The sequence below is a fragment of the Canis aureus genome, chromosome 6 (genome assembly GCF_053574225.1).
Source record: "Canis aureus isolate CA01 chromosome 6, VMU_Caureus_v.1.0, whole genome shotgun sequence".
NCBI lineage: Eukaryota > Metazoa > Chordata > Mammalia > Carnivora > Canidae > Canis > Canis aureus.
In genome coordinates this window covers 31,273,671-31,288,320 of record NC_135616.1, presented here as the reverse complement: position 1 = coordinate 31,288,320, position 14,650 = coordinate 31,273,671, and the positions used below count along the sequence as shown (strand labels likewise).

Genomic DNA, 14,650 nt, shown 5'->3' with positions numbered 1-14,650 from the left:
TGTCTTGGAAGGGACCTAGCCTCCTTTAAAAGGAACTTGGCATTTGAATTTTGAATTTTAGGCTGTATAATCTGTGAAGGAAGGTATAACTAAAAGGCTGAAAGTCAGAGAGAAATTGAGTAACACTGATGTCTGCCAACAATTAACATGTTACAATTTTCAGAGAATTTATTTAAACTATGTGTATTTATTGAGACAACTAGTTTAGAGTTTAAGAGTTTGTAGACTTTAGGTAATCACTGTACTCGCTATAAATAAAGTTGTACACCTAAATTTCAAAATCCACTATCAGTTTTTTCACTAACTCACTTTGTAATAGAAAGGTAAGCCATGTATAGACTCTAACAGAATTAAATGAAAGAAACAGATACAGATAAAGGACATTGTTGTCTTTTGATACTTACATTACAGTTTTCATTTTGTTGAATAGCTGAGATACAACTCTTCTAAACTAACCTGATACCATTTAACCTTTTTCTTTGTATGCATTCCTTAGTCTTTCCAGACTTCTGGTCTCTGTGCTACTCATTTCCTCTGCTAGGCCTCCTCTTCTGCCTCTTGGCATAGCTGACTCTTCTCATCCTTCAAGAGTCTCAACTTCAAAAAAAAAAAAAAAAAAAAAAGAGTCTCAACTTTACTCTCCCTCATCCCAATCTAGGGTCACCATTCCCCCAACACCACCATTTCTCTAGAACTTTCCATCAGTGGCATTCTATCTGTTTCCTCTTTGTGTTTATAGAAACATCTGAAATTATTGTGTATTCATAAATCTCTGGTTATACATTCAGTTTTTCTAGAAATGTAGCTTTCTGCTTTCTTTTTCTAAAACCATACTGAATTCATATTAGGAAAGTTCTAGGTCACATTTCACTAGGTGATAGAAACTTTATCTTAATACACTAAGGACATCCCTAACTCTCCTCCTGCCACCAGTTTCTGAATTTCCACTAAATTTTAGGGGTTCACCTAATGTGCCTGTAGGGTGTGGTGTGTGTGGTGGGGGAGGGAATTGTGTGATTTGCTCTTTTTTTGTGAAACTAAATGAACTTTGAACTTCATCCATAGCATTGTATCCAGTTTTGTATTTTTTTCTATTAAGAGAGAAACCCCTTCCCCCAGTTATGTAAGCTTTAGGTTACAAAACCTAAAGCTATACCTGACCATACCTTTAGAAAGGCCATAGAACTAAATATTATATTTTCACTAATTAATCTGTCCATGAAAGTATCATTTTCATTTGTGGAGCTTTAAATTAAGAGGAATAGGGACAAATTGCTCTGATATCTCTGTCATTAGAGGGATGCTTGACACTTCTACCACATTTATGCCAAAAAAGAAGTCTATGTGGCTGCAGTGGCTGTGTTGAAAAGACTGATAGATTCTCATGCAAAAGTGAAATACAGTATATTTTGGTAACTCCAAAAGAAGGAATTAGAGAAGGGAACAAGAAATAAAGCAGGTTTATTGGGGACCAAATATATGCCAAGCACTTTACATTTTCTCATTATTTCTTATGGACAGAGAAATGCATAATACATATTATTCATATCTTTTTACAGAATAGAAAACATCAAGAAGGATTGAATTTCCTTCCCAAGGTCACTTATCTAGTAAGTGGCAAAATAGAAACATTCACTTCTTTATGGCTCCCAGTTCTTTACAGGTGCAGTAAATACCCTGTGGAATATGTCTCTGTTAGTATGATGTGCTTAAGACCAGCACTGCTATGTAGTATGAACATTACATTTATGTTTTGAAATAAAATACTGATATTCATTAAATGTATGTGAACTGTGTATTCTACACGTATTTTTGGGGTATCATATATATTTTGACCACAGCAACCAAACAGATACATGAAATAGAAACACAAATAAACAGGTGTATGCACATAAATTACCCTTTGCATGAGAGACATGGAGAAGAAACTGTATATGCTACAATGACACCTGTGGCCACAAGAGAAGCATTCCGAAGGAAGCTAGACGAAATAAGACTGGATTGTAGAATGTGGATGGGGATGGCAGGAGTGGGAATCTTATGGCTAGAGAAGAAAAAGCTGCTTTGGAAAGAGGGATAGAGGGAGCAATATAAAAAACAAACTCGCAATGGAAGGAATCAAAATAAAATAAAACAAAGCTCTTCCATTATTTTCAGTCCCATAAGGAGCATGCAAAACAACAACTTGCTGTCAGAATGAAACTCTGAGTGTTCCCATCAGAACTAAGTTACATTAAACAGGAGCAGCTCTCGTGGTATTATCTGCTGTCATTTCTTGGTAAATCCGTGTCATTAGCATTGATTTCTCAAGGAGAGATTAAAAGAGGTTTAGTTAGGAGAGTAAGGCAGGAGTGGATATTATCCAAGCCAATGCAGCTCTGGGTCTCAAAGATGACATTTTCCTCTCTGCTTCATTAACTTGCAGAGCTTGTTGAGCTTTGGCTGTTTCTAATTAATTCTTTTACTGGCTTTTTTGAATGTGTATCATCACTGGCAAACCATATAAAATGAAGAAATCTCTCTAAGGTTTTACCCTTTTAATTATTATTTTTATTGCTTAAATGAAGCTCCAGAATTGCAAATGTTGACATTTTGGTTTATTCTAGTCATTAGAGTTTTCAAAGGGGGGAAAAGAAAAAAAGAAAGAGGAGGAGGAAAAGGGTACGGAGGAGAGGTGGCGTTGAGTGGAGGAAATGAGGGGAGGTTGGGTCTCAATTGTGGAGATAAACATTGAGAAGGGAAAAACAAACAGGTTTGTCAGAAGTGACCTCCATGATGGTTTTGCCCTTTTACAAAAGAGCAGGAAATGAAATATCATTAGAGGTAATTCCTAGTGGTCTCTTACACCAGCCAGTATGCAGATAACATAAGACTTGTTGTTGCCCATGCCATTTGCTTTTATTCAAGCAAGTAGTTTCTTGCAAATGGGGTACAGTTTTTTTGTGTGTGTTTGTCTCCTTTTGGATATTAGAAATAAGAATAACTTTGGGAAAAATAAATTTCAATCAAAACAAATTAGTTAACAAGGAAATTTGTTTAGGTGATTCCGAGAGCAGTCTCTTAGAAAAGCCAGCTCTGGCAGGCCTAATGAGTCAGTTTCAACTGATATTAATTGAACACCTATGTAAAAAAACAAACAAACAAACAAAAAACTATGTTGGCCATGCATATAAATGCTGGAGGATATTTATAGGTGGAGTATTATAAAGAGGTTCTGGAGAAATCTACCCTTTAGCATTTCACCTCGAGTTATAGGACACATTCAAATAAAAGCATAACATATGCTATTACCAATAGTTTCCTTCTCATACATTGACAGGAAATTTGATTTACAAGTTCATTTTTGAAGTTGGGAGGCATTTTTCCTGTAGAATTGTGTTTAGACATGGTGTTTTAGTTCCCAAGCCACTTACAAAAGCCTATTTAAGTCATACTGTAGCTGAACTATAGTAATGTCCTAATAACACTATGGAAACTAAATACAAAGCCTACCAATGTTTTTGTGGGTTAATGCATTCAGAATTTAAATTTGCATCTCCAAGAAGGGGGTAGTGGGTAGGAAGTTATCTTAACTCCAAGTCCTTGGGGCCTCTTTCATTTCTACTCAGAGCTTCAGCAGGCCAGGGCCTAGAGATGTATAGAGGTAGGTACTGAAGTATCAGAGCACGATGTTGATGAATTTTGAGAAATTGGGGCTTCTGGTCTGTATTAATCCCTGGGGTCATGGTTTGGCCTGGCCAGTCCCTGGTTACAGAGTGGTTTTTCATTTATGTACCCTAAGAAAAGGATGAGTTTCTCTTACTCTCCCCCAGGACTGGCCTCACAACTTTTCTCTCCTTTTAGCATATCCCTGAAAGGATTGCAGACTTCTTTTAAGAATTTTTAAGATTTGTTTGCTTTTTTTTTTTTTAACTACTTATTTGAAGGCGAGGAAGATACAGAAGAAAAGGCTATTTCCTTTTCTACTTCCATTCCCATCTCCTCTTCCCTCAGTGTATTTTCTCATGTTGCAGCTTAAACCCTAGAGAAAAAGCCAAAATCTATGCAGAATAATTTACATTTCAAAGAACAAACAGAACCAGTCATGCCATTCCTATCCAGTAAGTCAGAGAACTGAGAGGATAACACACTAATATAAAAAATAATAGTAACAGTTCATATTTATTGATTACATACTCTGTGCCACATGATGCCTTAAATAATTTGCATGTATTAACCATTTAATATTCAAAATAATTTTAAACCATAAGTATAATTCTTAACCCTTGTGTACAGATGAGAAAACTGAGGCACTGCCCAAGATCAAAGAGCTTCACAGGTGATGAGGTGATGACAGTTTCTTCAAAAGGAATGAGGCCTCAGAATGCTGCTGAGAAGACCAGTGTTGAGAGAAGACCAGTGTTGAGACAAGGATACCCTGAAACCACTACACTAAGAAAGGTTTTGTTCAAGGGATGTTATTTCTGTCCAGCCTCTCTTTGGTCCTAATCATTCACCACAGTTAGTTCAGCCCCTATAATGCCTAAATTGATTCTAGAATCTAGCAGGGTAAGACAGAGGGATACATTTCAAAGTACCACCTCAGGTATATAAGAAAATATCTTTTTTCTTATTTTTCTTTAACTCAACTTCATTTCTAAATATGATTCTATATTCCACCAGGTTTTGGAAAATTTATTTTAGTTGTTCTTGAAATGTCCCTAGCATAGGATGAGAGTCTAAGATCTGATGTGTAGATTGAAGGTTTGAAGAGATGCTGACACCCCATCATCATTCTATATAGATTACCTCAGGGACATCCACTGTTACTGATCTGTTTAGGTCCTCAGGTTCTATGTTGCCTCCAATCCATGCTTGAGACCAGAGTTTTGAATAGGTCTGAGAATGCTGTGCCTAGAGCCCACACACCCAGTTGCCTTTTTAATTGGAGGGTCTTGCCATTAACCAGCAATGCTGCCTGGATTTAAGGACCAGAGGCTTGTTGCTCTGGGACCTCCAGAATTTTCTTTCCCCAGTTCCAAACCAGCTAGGGAGAACTTTCTATTATGGGGAAGGATTCTCTTTTCACATCCCTTCTTAATGCTTCTTTCAGACTATACCCCTATGTCACTTGATTTTTGAAAACATTAAAGCTTTTCTGAAGGATTTAACCTTTCAAAAAAAAAAAAAAAAAGGTAGAAACAGCTGTAGGCTATCTTAGCCTTTCACCCTGAGCATGATAACAGTAGAATCAGAGAACTAGTTGAGTGAAGGAAAGGAAAAAGGAAGGAATGTGGAAGACAAATAAAATATAATTTTTTTAAATATTTCAAAATGTTTTCCAATCATAGCAAGATTAAGGAGGGATTCCCAGTAGAGGTAAAAAGGCAGGGAAAAGAAAGATGTAAGGGAGGCCACTCTCTCTTTGCTGGCACCAGCCAGTGGGTAGTGGGGATTTCTGCAGTCATAATTTCTATCAGGGAGGCATAGGCCATCCCTAGCCATTAGATGAATGATGGCTGGGATGGAAAACTGGGTGATGGAATAATTGAGGAAGGAGATGGGGCTTTCTCTGAGTTTCACAAGATTCAGGAAAGCAGAAACATGAAGGAAGACACAATAGATAGAAGACTACCTAGTTAGGGCAGTCCGGGTGGCTCAGCGGTTTAGCGCCTGCCTTTAGCCCAGGGCATGATCCTAGAGACCCGGGATGGAGTCCCACGTCAGGCTCCCTTCATGGATCCTGTTTCTCCCTCTGCCTGTGTCTCTGCCTCTCCCTCTCTCTTTCTCTCTGTGTCTTTCATGAATGGATGAATAAAATCTTAAAAAAAAAAAAGACTACCTAGTCAAATATAAACACTTGCAGCTACAAGCATGTAGTTTGGGTCGGGTCAAATACAGCCCACCATGAAGGAAAGCAGAGTCAGACTAGCACTGGACAAGCATGAAGCTTAGACTCGTGTACCTGTCCTTGCTCTGCCACAAACTGGCCATAGACCTTTTGCCTGGAGGTCTGGTTTCTCCTGGAGAACAAAGGACTTGTATTCTTCTATCCATTTGCTTCCTTCTACTTCTGCAGTTCTATACGCGCTACAGAAAATTTGACCCACCACTGAGATATTGGGCATGGAAGTTGTCAGTGTTTAACTGGGAATTATGAAATGAATGTATTGTGTGCTCTCTTTCCTCAAGGAATTTATAAAAACAAGGTAAAAAATAGGATTAAAGGTAAACACTAAAGGAAGCAGAATATTGTTTTCTTTGCTTTTCTGGCCTGATTTCAAACATCACCGTTCCTTTCTTTTATTCCTTGCATAAGCCATAGAACTTACTATTTAGACCACACCTCTCTTATTGTTCCTTTTCCTACCTCTGTGAAATTAGTCCCAATGAGACCATCACCATGAATACAAATGTATAGATGACCCAGTAAAGAACTGGTGTAACTCATGTGGCTGTACTAATGAACCAGTTCTGTAAGTACTTGAGGTGTTGGCATAGAATGTTTGTTGTGTTCCACACAGCAAAAACTAATTTTTCAGGGTTGCAGAGTGGCCCAATTCTAAAATGATTACTTTCACTTTCCTCAGATGCTGGGGTCCATTGTTTACTCCCTCTTTAAAAAAAATCCCAAGAGTTCTAGGCTCCAAACTGTGTCTGCCCTTTTCTTTGAAATTTCATATAGTTCCCTTCAAGAATCTACATCTTTAAAAAGAGACCTCTCCTCTGTAAATTGTTTTTCAAAAAAATAAACGAAATTATTGTGTGGAGTTCGGCAAGAGGGGAGGATTTTTTAGCATCAGTCAAAATTATTTCTTTACAAAATATCTTAAGATTCAGTTAAATTATTTTCCATTAGTGTGTTTTTATTTTTATTTATTTATTTTTTTAACTTCATTGGGGAAGAGAGGAGAATTTGAAAAGAGGATGAGTCTGTTTGCACTTGGATTTGTCCTTACATAACCATCAGGTGTTCTGGCAAACGATGATTCCGAGTTTGAAGGAATGCTGGAAAGCAGTCATCCGGAAGAAAATAAATTGGAGATTAAAAAATGTCTGGTTTTTTGCCATAGTGGTTTTTGAGTCAAATGCCTTTGACTTTCATGAAGATCGTAATGAATAAATACAGAAATGATTCAGTGTTTATGAGTGTTTGAGTTTTGGAGGAGGCAGACAGAGAGGTGACAGAGGGGGTGGCATTTGCTGGTGAATAAAACTTCTTCCAGGCAGGTGGCTAAATCTTGACAAACTGCCAAAGCACTTAACAGCAGCCACTGTTGCTCAAGGCACTCTTCCATGCTTTTAATTTTTTCCAGACTGAAATACCTTGAGCAAAAGAAGCTGCCAGCAACTGCCATCAAGGGAGGGTTGTATAAATGACAGAAAAAGAGGTTGAGTAAGTGTCTGAGCCAGGTGAGGCAATAGGTGGGCCTTCTGGTGATGGAGAAACGGCAAGAACAAGGTGAATGGGGGTAGCTGCAGGAATGTGAGAGTCTCAGGAAACCATGGGATCTGCTCTTTAATCTTCATAGAGGACATAGCAAAATCCTAGTAGACTTGGGAACCGTGTTCATGCCTGTTAGCCCACTGGTATGATGCCACTGTCAATCACGGAGTTATAAATATTGGATATTGATTGAAAAGATGAAATAAAATCTAAGTGGAGTCAGAATGGACTGGTAGGGCATAAGTCAGCTGAATTAAATTGGGTGATAAGCTGTGAGTAGTTATAGTTTGTCTTGAAAACCGAAGCCCAGGCCTGGCTTCTGGTTCCATGTCTCCTGTATCTTACCATGTGACTTTGCATGTCCAGGTAGCTTCTCCAGACCTTAATATCTTCATCCATTAAACAAAAACAACAACAAAATAACAATGAAGAATGATTGAATCATGTTTAATGGTTAATCATAAATTCTAGGTTTGATACTGTATTACTATTTTTTTCCTAAGAGAGACTTTCATAATGGCAATGCTCAGGGAGGGGAGGCAGAGGAAGTATGTTAAAATGTGATTAAAAATAATACATAAATGCAATAATTGAAATTGGAAATTCGAGCATCAGTGAGGTCACTTGTCCACAGGGGGAAGTTAGTTATTATAGAACATATCATTAACATTAACATGATTGAGAATTTATTTTTAAACTCAAGCAGTATATGATTGTGCTTGTAAATGTGCCTTGATGAAATGAAAGCCTCAAGCAGGAGCAGGTTTGAGCTTTGGATGAGTTTAGTAGGTCTTACAGCTTTATGTATTATTTGTTTAGTATCTGTAAGATCATTGTCAGAAATAAAAGTTCCCTTAAGTCTCTCTCCTCTTTCCTACTTTATCTGCTCACTCAGGAGTCCTATATGCATCAGGCACATACCCTTATACTGACAAAGTAAAATTTTAGTACATAGCTAGCTTGGAACATAGATTTATTCAAAATGAAATAGTTTCTTATTTTGTGACACTGATCATGGAGGGAAGACCAAATATATGTCCACCAACAGTGGTGTGCCTTTATGTTTTCTAGGAAAGGGTCCACTTAGAATATACTTTTGTTTACTTTCTTAAAGGAATTACTTTACTGTGGGGAAAATATTTTCTTCCTGATGCCACATTCCAATAGCTCACATTCATGCTGGACTGTAAATAAAGGAGAGCCAGATATTATCTGAGGTCAATTTGACGAGAGGTGGTAAAGCAGTAGGTGCTGCCATAAACGTACGTATGTTTGAAGCCGAAGGGTCATCACCATAATTTTGTTACAAGTGCATTCTAAACTAAAAGGTCAAGTAGGAATTAGATGATGTACCTTTTTTGTTTTATTTCATTTCATTTTAGTTTACTTATTTATTATTATTTGGAAAGATTTACATAGAACTCTAGCAAGAAATACAGATTGACAGCATGATAGAATAATAAAAGCACTATTCCTGGAATTCAGAAATTTAAATTCTAAACTTCCAACCTTGAGCAACTCAAGATCTCTGAGCTTCTGTTTTGTTTGTATTTGTTTATCGTTATTTTGGGTTTTCTTTGTTTTAATGTGTAAAACAAGGGGAGATACGACAGTGATCTCTGTGGACCTTTTCAATCCTAAACTTTTCAATTACCTGTAATTGTATGGTACAACATTTTAGATTCAAAAGGGACATTGTCCCATATGCACAGGATACATGGGCATAGGCACAATGGAACATTTAATTTGAGAATGTAAAAGATAGGGTTACATAGGTAAGGCAGGTAAGGATGGGTCAGTCTTTGGAGAACCCTGAATCTTGAGTTATTTAATTTCATCCTCAACCAATTACCATAGAGTGGACTTGCTGAGGAAGGTGAATCTGAAAGGATAGAGAAAGTATTAATTCTTTTTCCAATCTGTCTCTCATACCACTCCCTAAGGTAGCCCTCTATTATGATTTCTCCTTATAGATAAAAAAAAAAATTGTAGACCAAATAATGTGAAGGTCTTTTCCCAATATCTCAAAGAAGTTCAGTGGTATAGTGAGAACTTGAACCCACATCTCATAATCAGACTTTTAAAGCTAAAATAGCCTTAGAAGTCATTGAGTTTAAGACTCCAAGTATAGTGCTACTTTGACAAAACATATGGCTCATAAATCTTTCGCTTAAAATAAAAATAAAAGCAGATTTGGTAGAGATACTTTGTAACTATATAACTAAAATTTCCCTTTTCAAAATACCTATTTTTGTTTTCCCAACATAACCTCAATAGGGCATTCTCTAGATATGTAATAACACTTTTAAAATTTGTCTTCTCTGATCTCACTTCTGTGCTTCTTCAACCATTGTCTCTGTCCTCCTTTTAATTAATGAATTGTTTGTCTGGTGCTATGCTCCCATATTTGTTCAAATGATGGAGCTGAAGTAAGACAATAAAAATAAATACTTCTGGCATGCCTGGATGGCTCAGAGGTTGAGCGTCTGCCTTTGGCTCGGGCGTGATTCTGGGTCCGGGATTCAAGTTCAACATAAGGCTCCCTGCAAGGAGCCTGCTTCGCTCTCTGCCTATGTCTCTGCCTCTCTCTCTCTCATGAATAAATAAATAAATCTTAAAAAAATTAATACTTCTAAGAATGTTCATCTCAATACAGTCATGTTTGATCCTATATGCCTTTGAAATTTATAACACTCTTTTATTCCAGTGTTGTGTTAAACAGAATATAAGCTAGTGCTTGCCTTTAAGAAAGTTATAGTTTAGTTTGGGAACTACTCTTGATAAGAAATAATAAATAACAATATACAAAAAATTATAGCAGTTTAAATGTTACGTTCTCTGGAATCTGAGTGGCCTCTGACTGATCAAAAGAATGTAGTGGAAGTGACACTGCCACTTCAGTGGGGCATGGATTTTAAGAGATTGGAAGCTTACATTTCTTACCTCTTTAAATACTTGAATTTGAAACCTAACTAGCATTCCATAAGGAAGCCTAATTAGTCCCACTAATAGCCTCATGTAGAAAGGAACTAAGACTCCCAACTGAAAAGTTCAACTGACAGCCACCACTAATTTGCCAACCATGTGAGTAAAACATCCTGGAAATGGATTTTCCAGCCCCAATCAAGGTGCTTGAACTGACCCTGGCAGAGCACAGACAAGCCACTGTAGTAAGGCTCTCCCCAAATTACAGATCTGTGGGCAAAAACTGATTGTTTTAAAATGTAAATGCATTAAGTTTGGAGATGGTTTGTTAGGTAACAATAGATGCATACACCAGGTTTTGTTTTGTTGTTATTTTTTTCTAAACATTTTCCTGTCCCTAAGTTCATTTGGACTTTTCTCAAAACTTAATTCCTCAAAGGTGTATATCCTGTCAAGTCTATCTATACACATTGCTACTCAACTGTTTCCCATAACTTTGCTTTATTTTTTGTCATAGTATATATTTCTAGCTTAATTATTACATAAATCTATTATTTGTTTTCCTTTGCATCACTAGAGTATAGGATTCATAAACTGAGGAATTTTCTTTTTGTGTAGTGCTGTGTCCATACACCCTAGTTTAGGGCTTGACATATAAACAATGCTGAATAACTATTTGTAAATAAATGCATGATAAGTGAAAGTACCAGGGTGGCTCAGAGTTAGAGGAGATCACAGTGACTTCTCAGATTAAATAACAAAGAGGAATTTGCTTACGAGGTTGACTGGGGAATATAAGGATTTGGAGAATGGAAATGGGGAAGAAGTTGAAGGACTTTTAGTTGAGAGAAATAGAAAAAATAATAGTTAAAAAAAGAGTGCATGTAATAGTGAAGTTAACTTGATAATTTGAAATGGAAAAATAATCTGCAGTTGTATCAAATAATATTTTTCTTTTACACTGAGAACCACTCACTTCTTTAGATAGTCACCTTTCCTTTTTTTTTTTTTTTTTTTTTATTGGTGTTCAATTTACTAACATACAGAATAACACCCAGTGTCCGTCACCCATTCACTCCCACCCCCCGCCCTCCTCCCCTTCTACCACCCCTAGTTCGTTTCCCAGAGTTAGCAGTCTTTACGTTCTGTCTCCCTATCTGATATTTCCCACACATTTCTTCCCCCTTCCCTTATATTCCCTTTCACTATTATTTATATTCCCCAAATGAATGAGAACATATAATGTTTGTCCTTCTCCGACTGACTTACTTCACTCAGCATAATACCCTCCAGTTCCATCCACGTTGAAGCAAATGGTGGGTATTTGTCATTTCTAATAGCTGAGTAATATTCCATTGTATACATAAACCACATCTTCTTTATCCATTCATCTTTCGTTGGACACCGAGGCTCCTTCCACAGTTTGGCTATCGTGGCCATTGCTGCTAGAAACATCGGGGTGCAGGTGTCCCGGCGTTTCATGGCATTTGTATCTTTGGGGTAAATCCCCAACAGTGCAATTGCTGGGTCGTAGGGCAGGTGTATTTTTAACTGTTTGAGGAACCTCCACACAGTTTTCCAGAGTGGCTGCACCAGTTCACATTCCCACCAACAGTGTAAGAGGGTTCCCTTTTCTCCACATCCTCTCCAACATTTGTTGTTTCCTGCCTTGTTAATTTTCCCCATTCTCACTGGTGTGAGGTGGTATCTCATTGTGGTTTTGATTTGTATTTCCCTGATGGCAAGTGATGCAGAGCATTTTCTCATATGCATGTTGGCCATGTCTATGTCTTCCTCTGTGAGATTTCTGTTCATGTCTTTTGCCCATTTCATGATTGGATTGTTTGTTTCTTTGGTGTTGAGTTTAATAAGTTCTTTATAGATCTTGGAAACTAGCCCTTTATCTGATATGTCATTTGCAAATATCTTCTCCCATTCTGTAGGTTGTCTTTGAGTTTTGTTGACTAGTCACCTTTCCTAGAGTGGCAGTTATCCTCCAAGATGGCCCACCTTCTGGTATTTGTGCCTTTTGCTGTCCCCTATCACACTAAATGGGCGACCTGTATTACTAACAGGATTGCATGGAAATGATAATGTGTGACTTCTGAGAGTAGCTTACAATAATACAGCTTCTCTCCTGCTCTCTTGGATCGTTTCTGGGAAATTCAGCTGCCATGTTGTGCCTTTCCTCTATCAAGAAGTCCATGAAGTGAGGAACTGAGGGTTTCTTGACGATGGCCACATAAGTAAGCCATCTCAGAAGCAAATCCTCCAGCCAATTCAAGCTTTTAGATGACAGGAGTCCTGAATGAGATCTTGTCAGCAACATCAGGAGAAGATCTGGAATCAAAACCAACCAGCTAAAAAAACCAAAACCAAACCAAAACAAAACAAAACACCCAACCAGCTAAGCTGCTTCCAAATTTCTCACCTACAGATTGTGAGATAACAAATCATTATTGTTGTTTTAGGCTAAGCTTCCACTGTTGGACACACTAAGCATTGTAATCTATATTATAACCCTTCCGAATTCATTGCAATTTCCAAAGTAGATAATGTGCTTGTTATGTTTTCCTCTATATATGTCCTTCTCTTTGAGTGGAATATATGCCATTTACCCTTTCTTATCTCTTACTCATCCTTCAAGATTCTGTTTGGCTGATATTTTATCTTAAACTCTCTCCCTAAAGCCCTAGCTTTCATTAGGTTCCCTCCTCTGGGTTCTTTTAACACTGTTTTCAATTATATCTTCTATCTGTTTGTGCTGACATTGTATTGTATTTTCTTGAGTACTCATCTATCTTTTCCACTGGACTGTAGCAACTTGTAGCAACTGGTTGGCCTGTAATAACTGCCAGTTAAATATTTAATGAATGAAATTGTAAAGATGCTTTGGGGTCCCATTGCCAAAGACCTTCAATGTCAGATTACAGTTCAGAATGTATTCTTTTCTTCACCAGTTACTCTGATAGCATTAATCAAAGGAGGAATATAGAACTAGCATGATAACAGAATAATACATAATAAACCAAGGGTGGGAGGTAGAGTGTTCTCTGATAATCCATAAAAGGACAACAGTGACTATCTCGGAAAGGTTTTACATGCAAGTTAAGGAAAAGACTTGAACTCTAAAATCTGTTGCAGCCCTATGATACCACTAAGCATTCTATCTAAAGGGCTATTGTTACATTGCAGAGACTTAATTTCTAAACTGAGCATTTCCTGACCCGATTTTTCTGGAAGTTGATGAGTCACATATGCATAGATTTAGAGGCTTTACTGGTGTGGGTCATTTGTAATGCACAGTGCTTGCAGTTTAAATTAGCATGGCTTTTACAGATCCCTTAATATGCGTAATCTGACCCAATATTGAGATGGTCTTTAGAAAGATAGAGAGTTAAGGTGAAAAATATATATGAAGTGATTTTAGAAGATTTCCCAAGTGCTAGCAGACTAATTTGAAGGTCCTTAACTGAATTCTCATCAGAACCTCTCCAAATCTCTCTGTCACACCTGGATTTGGCCATCTGGCTACCCTTTTTAAATATTTCCCCACCATGATTCAACAATGAGGATATCAGATTTGGGCTTAAAATGATTTTACCTTTAAAAAAAGACGTGAACAGTGAGATAAAGACTTCAGAAAGAAAGGGAGCAAGCTTGATTTGTGTCAGTTTGATTGACACTTCCTATCAGAATATTAGTGAAAATGTCAAATACATGATTTTATGTGTATGAAGAAATGATGCTTTTATTCCAAATAACTCCTTGGTATTCATATATAATATATTGATAATGGAAAATAATATTTAATTAGAACCCATTATGAGCTAGATATTATAAAGAGAGATATTAAGTAGTAGACATGGTTATTACCCTTAAGACACTAAAATATGATTTGAAAGACAAGATACATAAGAAATAAGAATCCAGAGCAATTCCTGATAATTAGATATAGGAGTACCATTATGATATTAAACTTGAATATATTTTGAGGAGAGGAGAACTGAGGCGACTTCATGCCAAGCACCTGCATATTTTATTTCACTAACAATCACAATAATCTTTTAAGGTTCTTTGATTATTCCTATCTTCAGATGAGAAAGTTGAAGTCATTTGAACAGAGCTCAAATTGAAATTTGGTTCTTATTCCAGAGATATTTCTCTTTACAATTTGTTGTCCTGTCTCTCATTTACTTTTTTAATGACAGTGTAAATGATGCAGAAAATAAACTAAGTTTCCATGTTTAAACTTAGACATATTTGGAACCTGTTTTTAATCTGAAAATTAAAAGATAG

The 14,650-nt window shown here is 37.0% G+C and overlaps 1 long non-coding RNA gene across 1 annotated transcript in view; it reads left to right on the top strand.

Moving 5' to 3' along the window:
* LOC144315674 (uncharacterized) overlaps positions 1-14,650 on the top strand; it is a 309,221-nt gene that overhangs the window by 289,495 nt on the left and 5,076 nt on the right. The window lies entirely within an intron of this gene.